Source organism: Xiphophorus hellerii, chromosome 3 (genome assembly GCF_003331165.1).
Source record: "Xiphophorus hellerii strain 12219 chromosome 3, Xiphophorus_hellerii-4.1, whole genome shotgun sequence".
Lineage (NCBI taxonomy): Eukaryota > Metazoa > Chordata > Actinopteri > Cyprinodontiformes > Poeciliidae > Xiphophorus > Xiphophorus hellerii.
The window spans coordinates 22,033,705-22,057,384 of record NC_045674.1 but is presented as its reverse complement, the minus strand read 5'-3'; the positions used below and the strand labels follow the sequence as shown (position 1 = coordinate 22,057,384).

The 23,680-nt window shown below is 37.1% G+C and overlaps 1 long non-coding RNA gene across 6 annotated transcripts in view; it reads right to left on the bottom strand.

The window, feature by feature from the left end:
• Nucleotides 1-2,831: 2,831 nt before the first annotated feature.
• LOC116717553 (uncharacterized) overlaps nt 2,832-23,680 on the bottom strand; it is a 125,179-nt gene continuing 104,330 nt past the window's right edge. For all 6 annotated transcript variants that reach the window (XR_004338760.1, XR_004338756.1, XR_004338755.1 and 3 more), the window contains 2 exons: nt 19,686-19,732; nt 2,832-5,520 (listed from right to left, as the gene is read on the bottom strand). This is a non-coding gene — a long non-coding RNA (uncharacterized LOC116717553). The remainder of the gene's footprint in view (nt 5,521-19,685; nt 19,733-23,680) is intronic.

Genomic DNA, 23,680 nt, shown 5'->3' with positions numbered 1-23,680 from the left:
TATTGCAGCCACCTACCAGAAAATTTAAGAGGACTTCATCTTCTGAGTAGCTTCATTGAGACACTAGATTTCATTTTTCAGTAGGACTTGGTTATTGCCAAAAGTACTAAAAGCTTGTTTAACGACAGTTTTGTTATTGTGCTTGATTGGCCATAAAACAGCCTTGATCTAAACTCCATAGAGAGTCTATGGAGTATTGCCAAGAGGAAGATGACAAACAAGTGACAACGCTGAGAAGCCCAAGGCCACTATTAGAGCAGCCTGGACTCAACAGTTCAGCAGAGTTACAGGCTGATTGCTGGATGGTGGCATAAAATACAGCCTCTCATCCAAGAGGTGCCACAACTAATTATTGAATGCATTCAGATCCCTTATATGTTCATCAAGTCAAGTTTATTTACATAGCACATTTCAGGAAAGGGGCAATCAAAGTGCTTTGATGTTACATTGCAGTGGCAAAATAAAAGAAAGTGATGAGAGGTTGAAATAGAGAATACAATTAAAGATTTTACCAGTTTTATGAATCAAATGCAACTCTGAGCAGATTGATTTGTAATGAACTCATTTTTTAAACACAGTTTTCTGGAAATTTAATCCAGATTAAAGCAGCATAAAAAACTGAATGTTGCTTCTGTACTTTTTGTTCTGATTCTGCAGAGCAGACTTCAACCCGAAGACCTCAATGGTCTGGATGGCTGATAAAGCAATATCAAATCCTTGATGTAATTTGGTGTTAAGCCATTCAGGATTAATAAATCACCAAAATTATTTCACTCGTATTCTCTGGGTTATCAAGAAATTGGTGTAAGGACTTTAGAACTGGGGTGATGTGCTCCAGGGGTGAACCGGGGGAGAAGATAATAAGCAATTACCAGTGATTGCTTTTTAACACTATCAATTAAACTTGGACCCCTATGCCAGGTTTCATCAAATTTGGATTGAAACTAGTAGTGGTCATCAAATAATAGTAAACCGGCAGATATTGATGTACACACAGAAGCAGCAGTTTTCCAAGTCCTGAAAGATTTCAGATTCTTGGCTTTTTATGTCTTTGCAGATACGTTTGTTCATGTGTTCAGTATTCTTTCCCTGTACCTTTCTCCTTCATTACTTCTAACTTAATTCCAGAAAAATTTGCTTTGATTATTTTTTAAGGATTACTTTGATTGTAATCGACAGTCAGTGTGAATTTTATGTTGTTAGCAATACCATTTCTTTTCTTCCTGAGAAATGCGTTGATTTTTTTAAAACGCTTTTCCACTTTATATGCTTCAGAACTCAGCAGCTTTGTGTACATTCAGGTCCTCAAATTACTGTGGCAGAATGTATTGATGAAACTACGCAATAACAAAGAACTAAATTATTAATGAAGAGCTGTCTACACTCGATGAGAAAACCTTAAGATTAAATATTGAACATCTTTTCACACTGATGTAATTTGGCGCTATACAAATAATAACAGATTTGATTTGATTCATAAAAAATGTTAAAGCACAGAGCAGATATTTTGAAGGTTTGATATTTGTGGGCTGCTAAATTTTAGAGGGCCACGCAGAGAGTTATGATGGGCTGGATTTAGCCCACGGTCCTCGAGTTTGACATGTGCGGTTTACACCAACACAAAAAGGCCCATCCAAAAGCACATAAGTTTTCTGAAACTGCAGTCGTGAGCCATTTCTAAAAAAAACAAATACGCTTTCAACATAGTCCTTGTTCTTATATGTGCATGGAAGCAGATACTGTAAATGTTTCATTATCCTGCTTTTCTTTTTGCTTCTTTTTACTGTAGAGAAATCAAAAGTTGCGCTGTGTCTGAGCATTGCTGAGATCCACATAGACGTGGAAGCACACATCCACGTGTCGCCGTCAGGCCTGCAAGACTCAGCGAAACCTACCAGCTGTGCTTTTCATCAGGGTAAAGGGGATTCAGGGTGTGTTATTTTACAACATGCAAGGACACAAAAATTGGCTGCCTGTTTCTGGTGTTCTGCAAGGCTCACATCTTAAATGTTGGCGATGCTGTTCCTGTGTGTCTTCTTCCTCTTACAGCACTGAACATGTCTTTTGCACAGTTTTATTCTCCCCTTTGATAAAATGGTTTTTGTTCTATTTTATTTGATCCCACTTGTGACAACAATCTCCCACCCACAACTGGTACATTTAACTCCAAACTAAATCTACAGGATGACAAACATGGTAATTTTTTTACTTCTTTCTCCTGTTTTGTTTGCTCTATTTCAAGCTGTCCTCTTCATTGTCTTTGTCTCATGTTTGTGTTTCCCAATCCATCCCTGCTTTCCTGTCACATGCTCATCGCTTTCATTCTTAAAGGGGGGCTATTGTGCTCTGTTCTGTACTGCTCTGACCTTCCTGTTATTTTGCTGCATTTTTAGTACCTCAGTATCAGGTGCAGTGAGTGACAGTTATTGGTCTGGTGTCAGTGGTTCAGGCTCAGGCGTTACCTCTCTTTAAGGCTGATCTCATTTCCTGCACACTTCCTCTGGGGGGTTAACGGCTCGTGTACTTACACATATCCTGGCTAAGGTACATAGGGGGGGACGGAGGGGGGAACAAAATAGATTAGGCAATAGCCTAGGCAGCAAACAAGTGGAAAATTATGTGTATTGCAATCCAAAGTTAGCTTTTTCTGAAATTGAAACTGTTTGGGATTTTTTTTTTTCTTCTTTTAATCCGTTATTTTCTGTTTCTCTTCCATGTTTTTTGAGTTCAGTAAGTTGGAAGAATTGTGTGGAACAATATTCTTAACTTCTTTTTCAAATAATTTCTTTTTAACTCAGGGAGCAAATGAAAGACAAAAACAAATGCAATGGAAAATAAATCTTTTTTTTAATATTTTGCACTGGCAACAGATACATGCAGTATTAAAATATCAAGTGCTGGTCACTTCAAACATTCGCCTATTTGTAATGTTGTTGTTTAGGATGTCATAGTTTTTCCAAGTATGTAATGGTTCTGTGGTGCAGATTATTTTGTAATAAGTATGCATCAATTTGTAGCCATTCTATAGATGTTTCTGAAATTAGCTCCTGCTTAGGGGCATCCTAACAGCATTAAATAGGTAACTGTTCATGAGTGAAATCTGCATTAAATCACATTTAGTACAAAGTCTAAGATAGTTTGATCAACCCCAAATTTAATTATTGTACTTTTTTTTGCCCATTCTTCAAAAAAACAACCTGTGATCCATGAAAGTATCCTCCTCCTTGCAAAAAAACCAAATAAAAACTAAAATTTGGATGGTTAGATTTCCCAAAAATATTGTCAAAATATCATATTACTGTGATCATATTCCTGAGATGATATATTGTATTATCTTGTCACTCCAAAAAATTCAATTGAAAATAAATAATCATTATGTACATGTTCACAAAGATCTGCAACTTAACTTTGTTTACGGCTGACTTGTTATAAGTGAGTCGGTCACTTAGGTAATGAACTGGCGATTTGTCTACAGTGTGCCCAAACATATATTTTTGTAGTTCCATGAAAAGTACATTTATTTTTTCTGCCTAATTTTGTTTACACCATACCAGAATGCAAAAACACAAAAAGTATTCGGTGTAATGTCCGAACAAATCAACCCTCGCTAATAAAGTGGAAGCTGAAAATGACTTGCCTGTTCGATTCACAAGCGATTTAAATCAACACGTAAAATTTGAATTTTCTTATGAAAACTTGAATTATGTCACAGTATGTACTTGACATCCTTAATATTTTTTTCTCTTTAAACCTTGTAATGTATAAATCCTACTTACAATATACAATTTGCACTACATAGTTTCTGTCCCTAACTCTTTGATTTTTCTCTCTGGCAGACCTGTTTATTACGAGCAGAGTGAGAGGAAGTGTGATAAACTGTGTATGGAACATACAGAAGGGGCCCTGTCTGGCTACTGTAGCCAGGGTTAGTAACCACAGACAAAGATGGAAAGAGGCAGATAGCAGGGGCCTAAAACTGCTTGCTACATTTGTGTGACAGGGCCAACCCCAGCTTGATGTTTTTGATACCCTACCCAGCTAAAAATGTTTCCCTGTGTGAAGATGACATATTTTTCTTAGGGCTTTCTGCCATTACGTACGGTGGCTATTTAAAGCGCTTAACCAGGTGTAATTATTATTTACAATTTTTTTAAAAAGAAAATAAAAATATTTTCTTAAAGCTTGGTACAAATGTATTTACAAGTAAACACTGTTTGGTTAATATTGCACAGCCTGCATATTGCAAAATTTTAGTGTTGAAAGACCCAAGAGCACTAATGCATGTATAGGTACCATGTCCATATTTGTTAGATTATACACTTAAAAACATTGCCCCGGTATTTCAGTATGTGAGAACAGAACATTCTTTGCTTTTGTAAAATGTATGACACTATACAGTTGAAAACAGAAGTTTATGTACACTGAATAAAAATACAATTTTTTTTTTGTAATTCTGACCTAAAAAAAACAAAGTTGGATCTAATTTGACTTCACACGGTGAAAGAAAAATGTGTGTGTGTCTTTTCATTCATGCACATAAACGTCTGGTTGGAACTGTATATGCATTCAAGAAGTAAACTATGATATTCCAAGTTTTACATTACATTCCCGTTATAAAATAATCTTTTGCTTTGTTTTGTTTATTACATTGATTTGTGATGGCCAGAAATTAAAACTGATATACAAACTTGAATAATTGTCCATCTATTTAAGAAATCTCCATGTCAAGAACTTTGAGCAATGCTTATCCTCTCTTCGTTTAGCATTCAACATTTTCCTGTTTTGTCCTCATATGACATTTGCAGTTGCTATCATGAGCTATGCTTTCACAAGTCCTCTGAGCAGGAAAGAAATCTCTTTGTACACCTTTATATTACATAGATTTTTCACAGAGCAATACAAAGTTCATTAATAATCCATGCTGCAATGATAAAAGTTAAACTCCTCACATTTTTATTGTTACAAGAGCCTGAGTTTAGGCATATTTCTCCTCTGAGCTATGCATATTGCATGAGTGCAGGTCTTTAATGCTGTTTTTGTTCCCCAGTGACCAACGTTAGACAACCTCCATTATAGTAGATGCAATCCAAGCTTATGATGTTAAGCTCTGACCTTAGCTTCTTTAATTTATGGAATCTTGAGTAAAAGGCTTGTCTTGTATAAACAGAGCCTTTAAATTGAGTTTCATGGGTTAAATTATACACAAAAAGAATATATATGTATTAATTAAATGCTCGTCTCAATTTTACAAATGCAAAGCTGTGCTTTACTATACAAAACATGCAAAACCATTTGAGACCCATTTAACCACTTCTGCTCAGTGAGTAGTACGCTGTACAATTTAACATTGATACCACAGGATGATGCTAAAGCTTCAAACATACAAACACACAAAAAAATGTCCTTTCATCTTTTCTTCTGTTTTTCTTTCCCTATCAAGACATTCTCCTCTCTATCGGCATCTTCCCTCTGCCTTTTTATGCAGGCTTGTTTTTTAGATCTTCACTCCTCCGGAACAGGCTGCAGAAAGACATACACAAAGAGAGAGGTATGAATGCAAGTATCAACAGATGTAATGATGTACTTTGTCTATCCATATGCTGACAGAAATATTTTTTGTTTTTGAGGAACATCAAAGGATTTAAGTATAACTGCAAATCCCATTATTCCCAATTCCAAGTTCAAAGACCAGCAGGATTTGCTAGTGTATATTCCAAGTAATCAGCATCAACTAGAATAAGAGGTGTGTGAAAAGTACAAATAAACTTTCCATATACATGTTTACAAATTTGTGTACAGTGCAACCATATTGAATTTGTAGTTAATGAGAAGCCTTTAGTTTTCACACTTGAAATTCTAACTTCAGGGAAATTATGTAAAAAAATGTTTAGCTTTAAACTTAAAAATCTGAACTTCTATGTAAAAGCAGAGTCCATTATTTAACTGCTTACTTCAACCAGACATGCAGCAATAATGGAAAATGTCTTCTTTGTTTTAAATATTTGATACAGCACAATGCATATTGAAAACGTCAAGCAGTTGTTCTAGTGCTTTAAAGTGTTTGTCATTATGGTAGTACTGTTTCTTGAGGTGGTACTTCTGTGAAGCCCTGCATAACATAAGTTATTGGGAGGTGGGTTGTTAGCTTCAGTGTGGTTAAAATTTGGCTAGCTTTGCTCTGACATTCAGAGCAGAGTCACTGCTGTTTTGGAATAAAACTCTTTGATAAATTGTTTTGTAAGTGAAAGAAGAAAAAAACCAACTGTTTCCATCTTTAACACATCGGACTGGAATAATGAGAGCCATCAACTACAAGATCTGCTTTGATTCTGGTGTTTCTTTCCCCTCAGGGTATCTGTCTCTGTACTGGACACATGATAAGTACCTCATACTTTTCCTACTCTGCATTTTTTACAAAAACAAAAACAAAAAAAGCTTAGCCATTATCTATTGCCTTGAACTCTGTGAAAAGATAATGGCATTAGAAATTCTTGGAAGCTCACTCTGAGAACATTGCTCAACTGGAAAGTGTAAGCTCTACTCCGAAACAAGCCTGAATGCCTCTGTGAAATGAAAAGAGCCCCGTAAATCACCACTCTTTAATACTATGTCATTAAAAAAAAAGAACTGACGCATAAATCACAAGTAGTCTGCATTATTCCCAGGGGGTATGTGTGCTGTGCTCTGTCATATTACATTTCTTCCAACGTGTCAGTATGGCAGGCTTTACATCTGGATCAGCATTATTATGACAGTGTGAATATTGAGCAGAGTATGCTGCATCATACGCTATATGCAGTGCATTTAAAATACATAAGGCCTACCTTATGCCACATACGGTAGCAAACTAAGCTTACATCAATACAAAAAAAAATTGGTGGAGTTTTTTACACAAAATTTTGCGTTGATTTAATTTATTTTACAATCATAAATTAAAGATAATATCCTGAAGTATAGACACAAAAGCTCACAAGACTTAATGCATACTATACATCTTCATAACCGGGTCTCAGTGTATTAGCTCAGACTGATGACACTACAGTAGATAAAGTCACAAACTCGAAAAAAGTAGAATAGCACTTGGCAAGAGGCTGATTTAAGTGGACAAGAAATAGCATGGCATCAAACGTATTTCCATATAAGCCAATCAAATCATTGATGTTGCTGCTTTTTTTAAATGTGTAAAATGGAACAGGTAATTGGGGGTATTAACTGGCATAAGCTCCAGTAGTATGATGAGAAAAACTGTACCACCACAGCTTCCCCTATAAAGACGTCATGACCAAACGAGCCTGTAAAACAGAATATATTGTGGAAGTCATCAAACTTAAATAAAGCCAGATATTCAGGATTTATGCTTAGAACAGCAATTAGACAAAATTACCCACCAGACTGCCTTGCTCATGTTTCAGACAGTCAGACAGTTCAGCTATATCAGGGTGTGTCATCAAACTGCGAGCGCTCCAGCAGTGACTCACCGTGACAAATCCGAACACTCGAATACAAGAACAAACATTGTATTGTCTTTAAATTTCAGAACTTTAAAAGAACGTAGCCTTTTAAAAATCTAATCCATCTAATGTGTCTTCTGTGACTCTACAAAATAATAGAAGCAATATTCAGGACACTTGGCATGCGTGTCATCTGAATGAAGTCGACCACTTTATAGTCATTCAACACTCTGAAGTCTCAATGCAGTTCCTCTTTGTATAGAATAATGTAGACAAAGATATGAGATCAGAGATAACAAGAAAAATGGCAAAACAGCTCCGATTGCAGCCTTGTACTGCCCGTTTCCCCTCACTGTCTTTCTTGCCTTGCTGTTTTCACTGCCTTGTCCTGCTATTCCATTTTCAACTCATTTTGCTGCCTCACTTTCTCTCCACCACCCCCTTCATTCTTTCTCTCTTCCCTCATGAGCGGACAGGCAAAGACACAGAGGCTGTTGTTGTGCTTGCAGTCTGACACTATCAGCTCATAAATCCCTGTCAACAGCTTGTATGCCTCCTCTCCTCCCTCCCCTTCTCCATTCCTTCCTCCCCTCAGTGGTGAAGGAGTGGAGGAACCCAGTGACCCACTGGTGGGGGCTCGTCTGACACAGACAGACAGATCAACCTGCTCATTCTCCTTTGTACATTTTTTTTTTTTTGCTGGCTATAAATAGTTTCAGTTAATTGGGATTTTTTTTTTTTCTGCCAAAGGGTCTGAACTATGAAATTCCAAATGTATCTTCAGGTCTATATTTTTATTACATTTCAATGACTCAGATTGAGTCACTGAGAGGACCGTAGCCTCCAGCTTCCGTCTCTTGAGATAGTTCAGAACGGCTTATTCCAGACATGGGCTGCTCGTTTCTCTAAAATGTACATATTATGCCTGTTTTTTTTTTGTTTTTTTTTTTTTTGCTGACACACAAGCCTAAAGCTAGACACTTTACCTTCAAGCAGCTGGAGAGCCAACCAATCATATTTTTGGGTCTTTGACATCAATCCAGTTGTTTAAAATTAGGTGATTTCTTACACTGAATAAAATCCGATACTTAACTTAAAGTTGACAAAAGAGAAGAAATGTGTGTGCTTAAAAATAAAATTGATGCAAAATAAAACATCTCAAAAGTACTTCACTCACCAATATCATTCCAGACACCACAGTCTCATTTTTATGCTAGCTATATAAGAAAGCTAGCATAATGTTGTGACAACCTATCAGATGAGACTTAAATTGTCATTTTGTTCTAGACATGTATGTGACCCAACACAGACAGCTACAGTCTTAAATAAATCGAGTCTTGCTGCCTCCTGAGGATGTTTTTAACCCTAGTAGTTTAACTAGGTTAAACTACTACCCTAATTAATAGGGTTAGTAGTTTTTTTTTTTTTTTTTATCTTCTTACTTCTTCTGATTCATTTTGTAAAATATCTACGGAAGAGGATTAGGGCCACTGAAAGAAAAGAAAAATAATTCTGAGATTAAAGTCAGAATTCTGAGATCAAAGTCAGAAAGTCAGAATTCTGACTTTAATCTCAGAATTCTGACTTTAATCTCAGAATTCTTTTTCTTTTTTTTTGGTGGCCCCTAATCCTCTTCCGTAAATATCTGAATGTACTCAAAAAAAGAAGAGTATAATCTGTTCTCCTGCTTGAACCTAGCACTGTTTTGAGCATAAATAACCATTGATGTTTGGGCTGTGCTCTGTGACACTCTTGTACATTGAGAACTTTCTGTATATTTCTGGGTTCACAGTCATCACTGCCTTCCTAAGGAAAGAAGCCATTGAGTGTACACATATATTGGGAAAGCTGTAATGCTCCACTTGTGAAAGTAAATTTGTAGGGCTTTTCCTTGCCACTCAGAAAACAATTCTGAATGTTACATCTACTCTGTCTGCAGCTATTAGGGACAGCTGTGTGAGGACCGGGCTGCCTGTGAGTGCCTTGAGTAGCAGCACTCCCTTCATATTGAGAGGTATGAGGAGGAGCTTGAATAATCACTAAAGTTGCCATTTTAGACTTAAACTAAAGTATGTTGGATCGTCATACATCAAATTCAGTTCAAATCTAAGTTTACAAATTCCCACTGCAGCATTTCTAATCTGAGGTGTAAAACATTTTTTTGAGAATCTGTGATTTTTTGTAAAAGTAATACAAACACAGTAGAAGAATGCACAACCCTGAAGACGTTGCTGAATCTCACTGAATGTCTTTAACATGCTTTCTAAATATCCTAAATTGATGCTTGCTTTCTTGGTGAGAAAGTAACATTGTCATTTGCTCAGAGAATAACTGTTTCTTTTATGTCCAATTACAAACACCTAAAACAGTCATTTCTCCCCAATTGTAAATTATATATTCCTACACCCCCAGATCAGAAAGATTTCACACAGGTGTGGGCAAACATCAAAAACTTCCAAGACTGTAGATAAAAAGACGGACGTTGTGTCTTCACATTATTCCTCCACCTCTGTGTCTCCCTTTCTCCCTGCCTCGTCTCGCTTTCCCTCAGGCAATGTTTGCCGGCAGACAGTCACTGACATTGGTTTCCTGTTGTTAGGGGTAAACACCTGGTTAATGAGGTCACGCAACACACTGACAAGAAAGAAAAAAACGCCACCGAGTCAAACTTCGCAGCCCTCGCCCAGTGCATGAGGATATATACGACAGACTCATAATCAGGTCGTGCAGCCACATACATGAGGCACAGATACACAGTCGCAAACAGAGAGGCAAATTTTGCAAAGCAAGCGTCGACATGAATGCATACAAACACATACAAAGCTGCTCATGCATATGCTTGGCACATAATGCTAAACAAGCATTGAGCCAACCAGTCTGTGTGAATTGCCACACACAGGCTTGTTAAATTATAAAAACACACACAGTACAGTGCTGAGGTGAAAGAGAAAGAGCAAAAGCCATGACATGTTCTATTCTTTTATCATCCCTAATATGTTTATTAACCACATATAGAAACCAACTCCAATGTCATGGTTTGTCGATATGCTGCTTTTGAGAAATCTTGAAGAATGAACAGCGGAAGATCACTCTGTGATGAAACGTAGAGCACAGAGTCATCTGTGACTGCAAAGGCCTCCATCGCTGCGGGGGAACACTTCAAGCTGTACCTGTTCTTGTACTTGCTGTCCAAACAGCTGCCTTTGTTGCTAATGTTCTCAAAGTGTCAGGACAAGAATGTCGTCACAATTTCAGTTTCAGGCAAAACAGAGGGGCCGAAGGGGTGCGAGGGCATGCACGTGGCTGTCAGTAACAAAGACATGTCAACTCTGAATGATTAGTCGTGGAAACATGGAGTGAAGCACTGTGCTTTTATGTGTGATAAGAAGACAGCGAGTTCATGTTATTTTTTGCTTGCTCAACAACTGTTTGATAAATGACTTGTACTTTTACTCTGACAGGTTTTGTTCAAGAACATAAGGTCAAAGCAGAGTTTCTGTTTATGGAGGATCACTGACCAACTTCCAAGCATGATGTACATCACCCATGTACAGTACATGTCTTGATAAAGCATGTGTGGTTACCTGGGAAAATATAAGGAAAACAAAAGCCCAAAGGGCCATGTCAAAGAGGATCCTTACATGACGACCGACTACATACAAGTTAATGAGGCTATTTACACTGACATGGTAGGGATGTAGTGGTACACAAAAATCACTGCCCAGAATTTATGCCAGCGTTGAAGTCTCAGATTGGTCTTATTTGGGTATGCCCCAATCAAAAAAATAAAAATAGTTTTGATTTCTAAATTTTATTTGGTTTTATTATGTTCTAAAACTTAAAGCAGAAACCTTAGTTTTGTTTGTTTTGGGGGTTTTTTTCAGTGAAAAAAAAGCCAATGTCTGTCTGTTGATTAAAGTATTTCCACCCTTTGGTTTTAACTGTAGCAGCATGCGAAACCTCATCGTTCGCAAACAGATCTTTGTGATAGATAGGAGTCCTCGCCGTTTTATTTTGACGTCACTTTTTTAAGGTTGTGCTACACAATATTGCATAGGTACAGCTATAAAACACGCTGCGTGTATTCGGTACTGAGTTAAGTTTCACATGGCCATAGTCTCTTAAAAACAAGAAATCCATTACATAGAACCTGTTTGGCAGCAGAAAGTTTAGAAAAGTGACACATTGATCCCCATTTTAAAATACAATTTTTGAACAGATAAGAATGACTGTGACATGCATCAGTCAGGACAAGAATTCAAAGACATTGCTAAAACATACACACAAACACGTGAAATCTGTAAGGAATTACATTTTTTCTGCACTTTATAAATACCAGAGTAGTAGATATAGGTAGTGAGGTATCTTTGTATTTTGAACATGACATGAGAATCACATTACTTTAGTAATAAGTTCTCATAATTTCGCATCTTATGAAGTAACACCAGAATAAATGCCAAACATGGCTGACACAAAACATGACAGATCAGCTGCTTTATTCTTTCAGCAGAAATATCACTTCAATGCATAAGTTCATAGGTGCTTATTGTAGCAATCTATTTTAAACTTAAGACAATTACTATATTTATAAAGGAGGCACTTTTTTACATACACAGTTTTTTTTAATAAGCAATAATGAAATAGTTATGCCTCTACTTGTAAGAGACTCTTGTGCTCGAGCTCAAGCTGCCGTTTTACATGAATCTGAACTGAGAACCCTTCATTCATTGATTGTCATGAGTCATGATTTGTGTCATGTTTGGCAAAATAGAAAAGTATCAATCATTTTGTGAAAATAGGCGTATTGTGTAATTTGAAAAAAGATCAGGTCCTGTCCACTAAAACATGGATATTGCTTAAGATGAAACTTAAATGGAAAATTTTCTGAGATTCCATTTGAATCTTCTATCCATCAACAAGTAAAGGTTTGGTGACATAAACTCAGAATCTTGTTTTTAATTTAGTTTCAACTCTGTTAGAAAAACAAATAGACATTGACTGACCCTTAATTTCTGCACTAGAAGCTACAATTACTATGGAGCCATCTTGGTTACTTTTTCAACATCAGTCTAGTGTTGTTCTGAGTCTGTTTCAATTAAACTTCAAATGTCAGCAGGAGTGTCGAAGAAAACACAAACCAAAACCAAAAAAGAAAAAAAAAACTAACAAATTGATATCAATGCATTCTATACTGTATAGAAATTGCCTGACAGTGCAGACTTCAAAAATTAATTGGGGAATTAATGTCAAAGGACACAACGCTGAAAAATCCTTACAAATGTAAAAAAAACAAAAAACACTTGCCAACAAATCTAATTGTGTTATGTCTGTACAGTGACTGTTTAGGAAAATATTCAATTTTAGCTTTTTTTTTCCTTTTACTAATATATTTAGAAGTAATGTAGCCTACATTTTGTCTAACATAATTGTATACAACTGATAAAACAAATTTTCAATGCAACACAAATTAAATACGCCTAAGAAGCATGAAGCTTAAACAATGACAATGAACACCAACACCTAATGATGTTGGTGTTTTTTTAACCTAACAAACCATGTTCAGTCAACTTAATCATAGTGATCTGTGTGATAATTTTACTTTATCATAAAAATAATTTCTAGTGCACAATATCATGTATTAAAAATCATAAGAGGAATTTCAATATGACCGCAAAGTAGATCATTCCCTACTTAACTAGTTTTATTGTAAATAAATTGACTATTTAAACACAGTTTTAAATGTATCTATTCATAAGGCTTTAAAATAAGACATTGTTTTTTTAGTTCAGACTGACAGTTCATCCCCACACCTTTATATATCAAAGCAGGGCCGTGTAGAGACCTGTGGAGGGGCTGGGGCTCAAAGTTAAAAAAAAAAAGGGCACATTGAACAAGATCTTACACCGTACAACAACATAGCAACAACCCATATTAATCAAGAATTTAATTGGGAAAAAAAATTTAATACAATTTAATTGAATAAAAAAAATAAATTCCATCATCCATTTATTATCTACGTAGTGTGCACAAAGTCTTTTTATACTGTGGGAGGAAGCCGGAGCACCCGGAGAGAACCCATTAATGCACATGGAGAACATGCAAACCTCATAAAGAACCAGGCTGGGATTCAAACCCAAGACTTTATTTGCTGCAAGGCAACAGCGCAATCACAAAGCAGAGGTTGAGCACCAGAGAACAAAGGAGATGATAGCTGATTTCAGGAGGAACAGGATTAAATCAAACCCAATTTCCATCAAATCTCCCAAGGTGCAAAGACCTATCTTGGTCCAGTCTGTTGTCCAGACTTGTCATAACAACCATCACTTCTTCTCCCATCTTTGGACTCGACCTCTGAAGTTTCCCCAGCCGGGGAAATTTCTTCTTTGGGATCAGAGAAATCGTTCCCTGGGACAGATTTCTCTTCTTGGGTCCAGTCTTCTAAAGCTGCTTTTGTTAAAGCAGAGGTTGAGTTTTTAGATGGGAGAAGAAGTGATGGTTGTTGAACAATATGAACACCTCAGTGTTCATCTGGACAACAGACTGGACCAAGACGAAATCAGGAGGAGCGTGACAAATGTAAAATGGTGTCATTTAAAATGTGGTGCAACAAAATTTTTCTGTTTGACGTCTGCGCAAATGTTTCCTAATTTCGGCGAGACGTCTTTCCTCCTCATTGCAGATGTTGCAGCCAGGTAAGATAGGTCTTTGGACCTTGGGAGATTTACGGTAATTTTCCATTACGAGAAGGGTAATATCTTTTAATGTAGAATTTGTTAGATCTTTGGACTCAACCTCTGAAGTTTGCTCTGATGTTTGCTTTTCTTCACAGTAAACTTCCCCAGCCGGGGAAGTTTCTTCACGTGTGTCCTCTTCTGAAAACTCAGTTTCCTCTGAGTTTTCTCCATTGTGTGAATTTTGCTTTCCAGCCGGACAAACATTAAAACGATAATCGTCGTACTCCATATTCTCGTCTTCATAGTTAGTGCTAGTGTCAAATTCAACACCAGGAAATAATGTGGTGACAGCTTTCCTCACTCCGGTGGTTATAAGGTAACCGACGCCAAAAGACAAAGGAAAAAACAGGGTGGCTGCTAAGAGCTTTTCCATATTAAAAATCCTTGCAAAAAAGAGTCCTAAGGTCAAAGTGCTTCTTGTAGAATACCTGATGTTTTGAGATGGAAGAATCATAAGCCCAGATGTTCTTTGATCTATGACATATGTGATGCCCACGGGTGTGTGCTCACAATAGAAAAAAAGGAGCATGCATTTCTTTGACGATGGGTGTAGTAATGGTGTTTCACCAGTAGGTGGCGCATGGAGGACTCTGAGCTGCCTGTTGCTCTGCCGTTTTCTCATAAGCTGAGAGAAATTGGAGCAACACAGACTGCGTCTCCCATGTGCTCATTTCCATACATTTTTCAGGTGAGAATAACCTGCAAGTTCGTTTTAATAAAGTACTTTTTTATATTATTTGGTACCGTTCGAGAAATGTTTAAGCAAATGCGTCAAAGTGTAAAGATATCGAAATAGTTTATTGTATTTCGGAGCCAGCAGTGGCTAGAGGGAGTAGCTAACATGCCGTGATGCTAGTTGGTTAGCACACTAGCGGCAGATGATAGCGGGATATGTAGATCAGGCTCCAGGGTTTATTTGTGTTATAAACAATGGTGAAAGGTTAAATTGTGACGTAATGCATTCACTTAATTAAAGTAGTTTGAATTCTAGTATAGTTATGCCAGTTTACAATAACTTTAGATACATGCCCATTAAATATGTCACCGTGTGTGATTAAATATGCATATTAAGTGCAGTGAATTGAAGGTACATGTTACCTGAGGGAATTGGGACAAAATATGAGGTTATTTGATTATTTCTGGTTTAAGGAATGCTAATGTTGATGTTTATGTCAATGATGGAATATGTTTAATATGTACAGTAAATTACTGAACTATAAATTGGGCTGTATTGACAGTTAAATGAGCTGGTTTGTTCAATAAATAAGCTGAGAGAAATTGGAGCAACACAGACTGCGTCTCCCATGTGCTCATTTTCATACATTTTTCAGCTTTATCTGCTGCTGACGGGTCCGGAACCCTGGTACCCGTTACACATAGATCTAGGCCTGTCACGATAGCAAATTTTGCTGAGCGATTAATTGTCTGAAAAATTATTGTGATAAACGATAATATTGTTTGAAGATCTTTTTACACTGATTTAATGGAAATGACGTAATAATGCATGTGATTTCCTGCCAAAGTTAGATACACTTTATTTTCAAAAGAACACTAAACACTGGAACTGATAAACAAAATAAACAAAACAACCAAAAACAAAAATAAAATGGATTCTCAGTTTCCATTAACAAAAAATGCACTGGAAAAAAAACTAAACAACATAAAGCCAAAGTGGAAATAAATACTGCATTCAACCAAAAGAGTGCAGATTATGAAGTCTGTATATTATGTTGCCCTTCAGTAATAATTAGATGGGCACATCGACTACCTGATGCAATAGTTCACACTACAGATTTTTTGCTCCTATTTTTCCCCTTATGACAATCTTAAAACGTTGGTCTTTCTAAGATTGTGTGGTGTGTTACGGTAGATCGTCGTTGCCGCTCCGATCCAAATCAGGATTTTCCCCGACTGGGAGCTTTAACGCAGCCTGTTGAATGGGAAATTACGGAGGGGAATCCCAAACAGCTGACACGGCGCAACCCGAAGTCCAGCGGACATTGGAGATGATACTGGAAACAACATTAATGTTTATTTAACATGCAAAGAATATAGAAATGACAAGAGGAGGAGTTGGAGCGAAATTGCTACCGCAGTTGATAAACCCGGTAACTTTTCAGCTGTTCTTCGTTAACGTGACGTAAATAGGTTATAATGATTTTCATTCGGTCAGGACTTACACTAGCCACATGCATTGCAGGTAGATTGTAGTAAAGCATTGATTAATGCCTGGTTTTAAAATTAGTACACTGGACTTGTAGCCATTATTTTGTGCCCATTGTTGGACACCACACAGCAGGAACGAACCCGATCGAACCGTTATACCTAGGATTTCTGTGGGCTAATGTGTGGTCTCAGGTTTTGAAAATGAGCCGACAATCGGCTGGCAGCTCTAAGATCGTGCAGTGTGCGCTGGGCTTTACACTAAGGAAATGAGGAAGGGAGGAGTCAGTGGAGAGCACCGGAGTTGAGCCCTTTTTCATTCAGTCTCATTAGCTGAAAGAGAAAAAGGTCGGAAGAGACGATAATGCCGATAAATTAAAATGACGTCGATAGCTTTAATTTATCGTACGATTAATTGATTTATCGTTTATCGCGACAGGCCTACATAGATCTATGTCATAGAAGTCGTCATAGCTACAATGAGCTCACTGTAGTTCTGGGGGAATGTCTTGCTTCTGATCATTGCTATGGAAACTGTCAGGACAGTTCTGCATGACTCAAACTATTAACCCTTTGCAACTGCGTCACTTAATCATTTGAGGCAAATGATTAATCATGACGGATGTCGGAAGTGTATATTTCAGGAGGCTGGGGATTAAAACAGGGATTTTAATAGTTAAATATTAAGTTTAGATTGACAATAGTAAATTAAAACCATTAATTTAAGTAGGTTTCTTTATCATTCTATCAGGTTTAAAATTTTGAATCATACTTGACTTAAAAATATTTTAAAAGTAAATTAAATGTCACTTACAGACATTTGCTGCTGCTGCTGTTGTAAAATGTGACAAGAAATTTTGCCTGCTTGGAGAAGAGCTACAAAGAAATAATTTTGGTTTAATAATTTTACACGTTAGCATAAATATAGAATAAAGAATGATCCCAAAGAAATGATGGTGCCGCTCCATATTTGATGGGTTGTAAACAACCCACTCGAACACATTTGTTCTGTATTGGTGCGGAAATGTAAGTAATAGACAGAATGCAATGTCTTCCAGCTTTTTCTGTGTAATTGAGAGCTTGACACCAACAGCAGCCCACATTGCTGATAGCCGGGAAGGAGATAAATGAGTACATTTCTATGCTCCCCTGTAAACTGGTTATGAGTCTGTTGGTTTTTCACTTTTCTTGTATTTTAACTATTAAACAAACTGGCAAACAAATGTTTATATCTGTTTTTAAAAGAATAGTAGTCTTCTCTGTCAAAACATTCTCTCAGAGGCACCAGAACCATGTGATTCACCGAAGAAGGTAATTTCACAAGCTATTCCTGGACAACAAGAAGCAGCCTGTATGGCATGTGTCATACAAGTGACAGGGAAGCACTTGATGAATCACCAGCCCTGTTAGACAAACAGTCTTTCAGCAGTTTCAGTCAGAGTTCGTCAGAATACAATCTTTTCTAATTGTTGTTAACAAAAATGCCATGGTTGTGTTTTTCAATGTCTTGCCGCTTCTGTCTTTGTCTGAGTGTGGTCCATGCATTTATTTGCTTTTGCAAAGGAAGTGGCTGACAGTGAAAAATGAGACCAATTCTAATTTTGATTGCCAGTGAACCAACGGCCCAAAGTATTTATGAGTTTTGACCAGAGGGACAGAGGAGAAGGCTTTAAGCATGAGAGTGTTTTCCTTATCACAGTTTTGAAAACGTGCCATAACATGACAGGAACCCCTTTGAAGTTAGATTAGTAGGTTTGTTGGAGATGAACCAAACCTTTGAACAATGAAAACAGAATAGGCAAAATGAAATTAGTTAACAGAGCCAAAGGTGATACTTTTTTCTCTCTCTTTTTACTATGAAAATAGCCTTGTGCAATGTTTTGACATATTTTTTTTATGTGACCAAAGTTTTTTTTTTTCTAGCTTTCAACATGTAATTGCTATACATGAGAAAATCCAACCATAGGACATGATGGAAGGTACAAAAGAATGAAAATTAATTGAATTCCATTTGTTGTTGTTTTTTTTTTACGATTTTAAACCTGTATTGTCAGACAAAGAAAAACAGAAACAGCTGTGAAGTAAAGCTTTATATTTTTTCTGTTGACAGTTGAAATCTGTCCATAGAAAACATATTTTCTTGCGTTGACAATATGGAAACATTGGGTGTGAGTTTTACGTTAGCATGACAAAATCTCCCACAATGATCCAAATTTGAAAGAATATCATTTAGCATTTATGAAAAACACATTATGATGAGCTCAATTTTGTTCTGCGTCTTTGTATTTTTGTTTGCGTTTACATAATGATCAGCAGAGCATATGCTAATCATACTGTATACAGTGTCCCACATCACCATCTATGAGTGGCTTCAAGAGATCATTAACTAAACTAATAATGAAAAATCCAGCATTTGACTTTCTGAGTTGAGGGATTTTTTTTATCAATGCAGATAGAGTGTTTGCATGCCAATAATTACCTCTAAAATTGGGTCAATGTATAGGCATTTGAGTATCTATACATACTCAAATGTATGTATAGATACATACATTTATCTATGTATTTAATCTACACATACATACAGTATATATGTCTGTATATAAATACATAGATATGTACATATCTACATATCTATGTATGTACATACATACTGTAGATATGTATGTACATTCTGCTTCTGAATACATTCAGAAGCAGTGGTGCCAATATGCTATTTATTCCAGCATAATTTTTAGCAAAAGAAAGATGAAGAAGTATAAATAATTTACCATTTTATTTTAAAAATGCAGGACAATATGATAAACACACGCACACAACTAACATGGAAACACACAGGTTCACCCCGTACATGCAAAATAAATAAGGCAAAATTTCCCACATTGCAAAACACAAAAAGGCCATTCAGTTAGTCTTTACTTAGTGACATACAAACCCATGGGAAGGTACAGAGTTGGAGCTGAGAACAGTGTAATTAGAGAGAAAGGAGGAGACAGACAGATAGAAAGAGCTTAACCCGAGGCACAGCAACAGGAAGAGAGACAGGGGGAAGGAGAGGTGACAAGGTTGAGAAAAATCTCCCCAACCTGAGAGAGAAAGGAAGCAGAGAACAAGAGAAGCAAGAGGCAAGTTGAGGATTAACGTGATGTACATTATTTATGCAATTATCTGAGAGCGTGCAGAAGCAATGAGTGATAAGGACATAGGCTAAAAGAAAATATGCATTATAGCAAGAAAGTTGATAAAGTGAAATGAATAAAAAAGAAAAGAACAAAGCAGCAGAATATGTTATGTGAATAAATATCTGAAAATACGAAAATAAAGTGGCATCATAACTTACCATCAGCTTCTGTGTAGATGTTGCCACTGAATCTCAGTCTGCCACACCTGAAAGAAAGAGAAGCTTGTTTACATTCTCGGATTACATGCACCGGTTTATGTTTCTGCTCTCAGGTTAAAAACGAAAGCTCACCCTGTGCCACAGGAAATGTTTATTTCTCCTTTGAACATTATGCATGTGACAAAACGCCAAAACTTTATTAAAGTCAAGTCCGGTGATAAATGCTGTGCCTCTGAGATAAATAAGGGTCACCGTACCTTTCCAACACTCTGTATGTTTTATTTATGTGAAGTCCCCTGCAACAATAATGCTCCCTTTTAGGTCAAGCAAATGTCATGTGCACAACTGTTTCCCTTGGTAGGTGTGTCCTTGTGTGGTGGAGGGTCTGCGTGTGTGTGTGTGTGTGTGTATGCTTACAGGCCGAGTGATGACACTGACCTTAAAAACTCCACCTGTTATTGCTGAAATGCACCACATTTGTGGCCAAGATACGTTTCTATTTGACAACTCTGCAGTAGCAGAGTATCTGTAGCACACCCGGATGGAACATATGCTTCAAATTTTGAGTGTAGCTACCAATATTGTGCATCATATGGCCGTCAGCAATGTACATGTCAGTAGCAACATACATGTGAATAAAGTTGAACCTGAACTTAGGATGATGAAATGTGCACAGCGCCTTAAACTTTTTGTATATTATCTTACAACCATCAACGTCACTGTATTTGTAACGTCTATATTTTAAATCATGGATCAAATAAAATTTGTGTGCAATTTTGACATGGATAGACAGTTATTGCTCACAGTTTAAAAATTGAAAATGATAAAGTGTGCACAGTGTGCAATTGTATTCACTTTCCTGAGTCAATCACATTTTTCTGCAAATACAACTTTAGGTCTTTGCGTGTATATCTCAGCTTGCTTTACACACTTTTAGATACTGATTTTCTTTTCTTGCTGTTTACAAAATAACTGCAAATATTTTTCTTCAGTGACCACAGTTTCTATCATTTTCTTTAGGGGTATCAGAATAAAGGGTGCTAAATACACTTGCCCATCATACATTTCACTTTTTTTTTATCTGTAAAAATATCTTAAGACTATCATTTCCCCTCTGCAGACCTCTGTATTGGGCTGTCATGTACACTACCAGCAGATTATATAAAGTTTGCGGTTGTAACATGACAAAATGCACATAAAATGTGAACAATGGAAACATTAAATTTGGTCTTGAGCTTATTCACTCTGCTCTCTTAAATTATATCACTTTTTTCTTTTTTTTTTTACATTTTTACCATCAAACTCAAAAAATCTAGAGCAGATGTAACATCAGAAAATCTTTGTTAGCATAAAGTCACTGCAGCCAGTGACTTTATGTTCTCCACTTTCTTCCTGTGCTCTATTTATCACTCGAACGCCCAAGAGCCTTTTGAGAAGATGCTGATACACAAATTCCCATGGGGTCGTTGGGGTGGACTGGAGCCAGTGAAAACTGCAGGCAAACATTGAGGCTGCTGCATCTGATGTGAACACAAACAACCTAAAAGCCCACATTCACACATCTACGTATGTGTACAATTGCGTTTGGGGTTAAGTGAAGAAAAGTGAGAAAAAGTGGAGGGGTTGGAATTAGAAGGAGAGCATATGCCTGCGTGTGTAGGGGTGTGTGTTCGGTTGCAACGACTGGAGGGCGTCTCAAAAGCGTTACAGCATTAGATTTATGAGGGCATTCACAGAAACACTGGCAATAAAACAAAGATCTTGGTTCCTGTCAAAAGTTCATATTAGATCCTATTGTGGCAAGAAGGGAAGGAGGCAGAATACAAGCTTTGTGTGAGAGAGCTGGGTGTGAAAGAAGGAGGTGAGACAAGAGGTCAAGAGAAAAGACAACGAGCCGAAAAAAAAATGCCAGAGAGCAGAGGAAACAAACAGAAAACATTTTCAAAGAAGGGGAGAGAGAAAACGTCTCATGACAAGCAAAATGAGGAAAGGAGCCATGGGGAAAAATTCTGAGCTACCAAGAGAAACAGTCAGCAGCTCTGCTCCCCTCCTTCAGATTCTCCACCCCTTGGTTTTTAGTTGCCAAGTCAACACCACATTATGGGTCCCTGGGTTTTTTATAATGGCTGGGTGTGTTCTGATCCTGCAGTAAAGCCATCAACAGTCAAATTCCAGTCTTAATTAGTGGTGGGAACAAGAGTGAAAAAAAAGGCAAATCAGCTGAGGAACAATTAAACATTTCAAAGGGAAAAAAAACTGTATTTTCAGGCAATATTTGAAATTATGGGATGGAATTGTAATGCATCTAGCTCACAAAATTGCGGCTTTTAACGAATGCCACTTTTCAGCGCTCTGTTGTTTCAGTTAAAGCTGGGAAATAAAAGTACAACTTTGTGCTTTCAATCTGTACTTGGTGGATGTCAGCAGTCAAATCAGTGAAAGGCACTGGTTTTAATTGGTTTCACAATAAAAAGACTTAAAATCCTGCACAAAAAAAATCATTTTGAGATTAAACCAAACATGGAAGGGGAAGTTGAAGAATGATAGACCTGTACCAGCCATTATAAAAAGCCATTATTATGGAAAGAAAACATAATCTTTAGCAGCTTTTTAACAGTTTATACCAAGGTTGCACTGTATTTGGCCTCTTTCTCTTTCCTGTCAACTCTGACCTCCTCAGGAAAGAGAAGCATATTGTAACATTGCCACCACCACGTCAAGAAAAGATGTTACAAAAAGCCAACAATCCTTTAAATCTTCAATTAAATATTATATATCTTCATGTCCTACCATCACAAGGGAAGATAGAAAATCCATGACATGTTGACAAGCATAGGAAGACATTTTTGGTCTGCAGATGAGGTGTTTTGAGTCTTGTTAAATCCACACAACACCAATAAGTAAAAAGGAAGAAGAAAACGGTTCCAATACAAGATGCAAAAGCTGATTTAGATATTTTTTTTCTTGTTATGGAGCAGCTGTTTGGCATTTTGCTTTATTTCACTGTGTGTTTTCTCTGTCAATGGGTAAAAGGTTCTTTGCCAGAAGCAGAAAGTTGCACACACTATAAATCACACAAGACGTATCATAGCTTTTGAGTTTGTAGAGCTGTCAGTTCAAAGGCAGACTCTCACATGTGGCAAAGTGATCTGGCAGTATAGAGTATCATATACAGCCTAAAACACAAAACCAGGGTTTGCCCCTCTGAATCTTGACATCAGCTGCAAGCACCAGTTTTATATTTTTAACATTCAGCCCAGTGCTTGGAAAGATTGAACTTAGATCGGTTCTGGAAACATCATTTATATTTACTTTGCACTCATCCACCAGAGCCCTCTACCTTATAATTTCCAGGAATCGACTTTTACTGTAAAGCAGCTCCCTATGTTATGGTAGAAGTCAGATGTGCAGACCAGCTGCATCACCATGATGTCAACATAGTGGAACTCAACTCTGTCCCTTGAGGAGAGAAAGGGTAAATTTATATTTGATTGACAAGTGGTGAGTGAGTTTTCTGAATACAGAATGCATGCTGACAGCAAGGAATAAAGCAGGGAGAGGACTAATTGTGACGGATTGGCTTTACCTACTGAGCAATTACAGTGAGATTAATTGCTTACTTGTCACTTCATTGGACTGTTATTAGCCAAGAAAGCCGTCTCTGGAAAGCATTTTAATGTGAGCTAATTGACATAATTGTTCTGGAGATGACAGAAATCCTGTGGTATTACAGAACATTCACTTTTCCCCAAATAATAAACTTAACAGTAATTGACAAAATGTTGCAACTCAGAGAAAGGATGCATCAGCAAGAGGTGACAGCCGGTAGGCAAAATTAAAAAAAGGCAAAAAAAGCGAAGAAAAAAAAAAAGAAAAAGTGTGTGTCTCTATGCAATGTGTGTGGCTCTGTATGTCTGAACAGCATGAAGCTGAGGTCATGGAAACTTAACTGTCTGTGTTATGGACGGAGGATTAGCCTGGACATGCCCTCACAT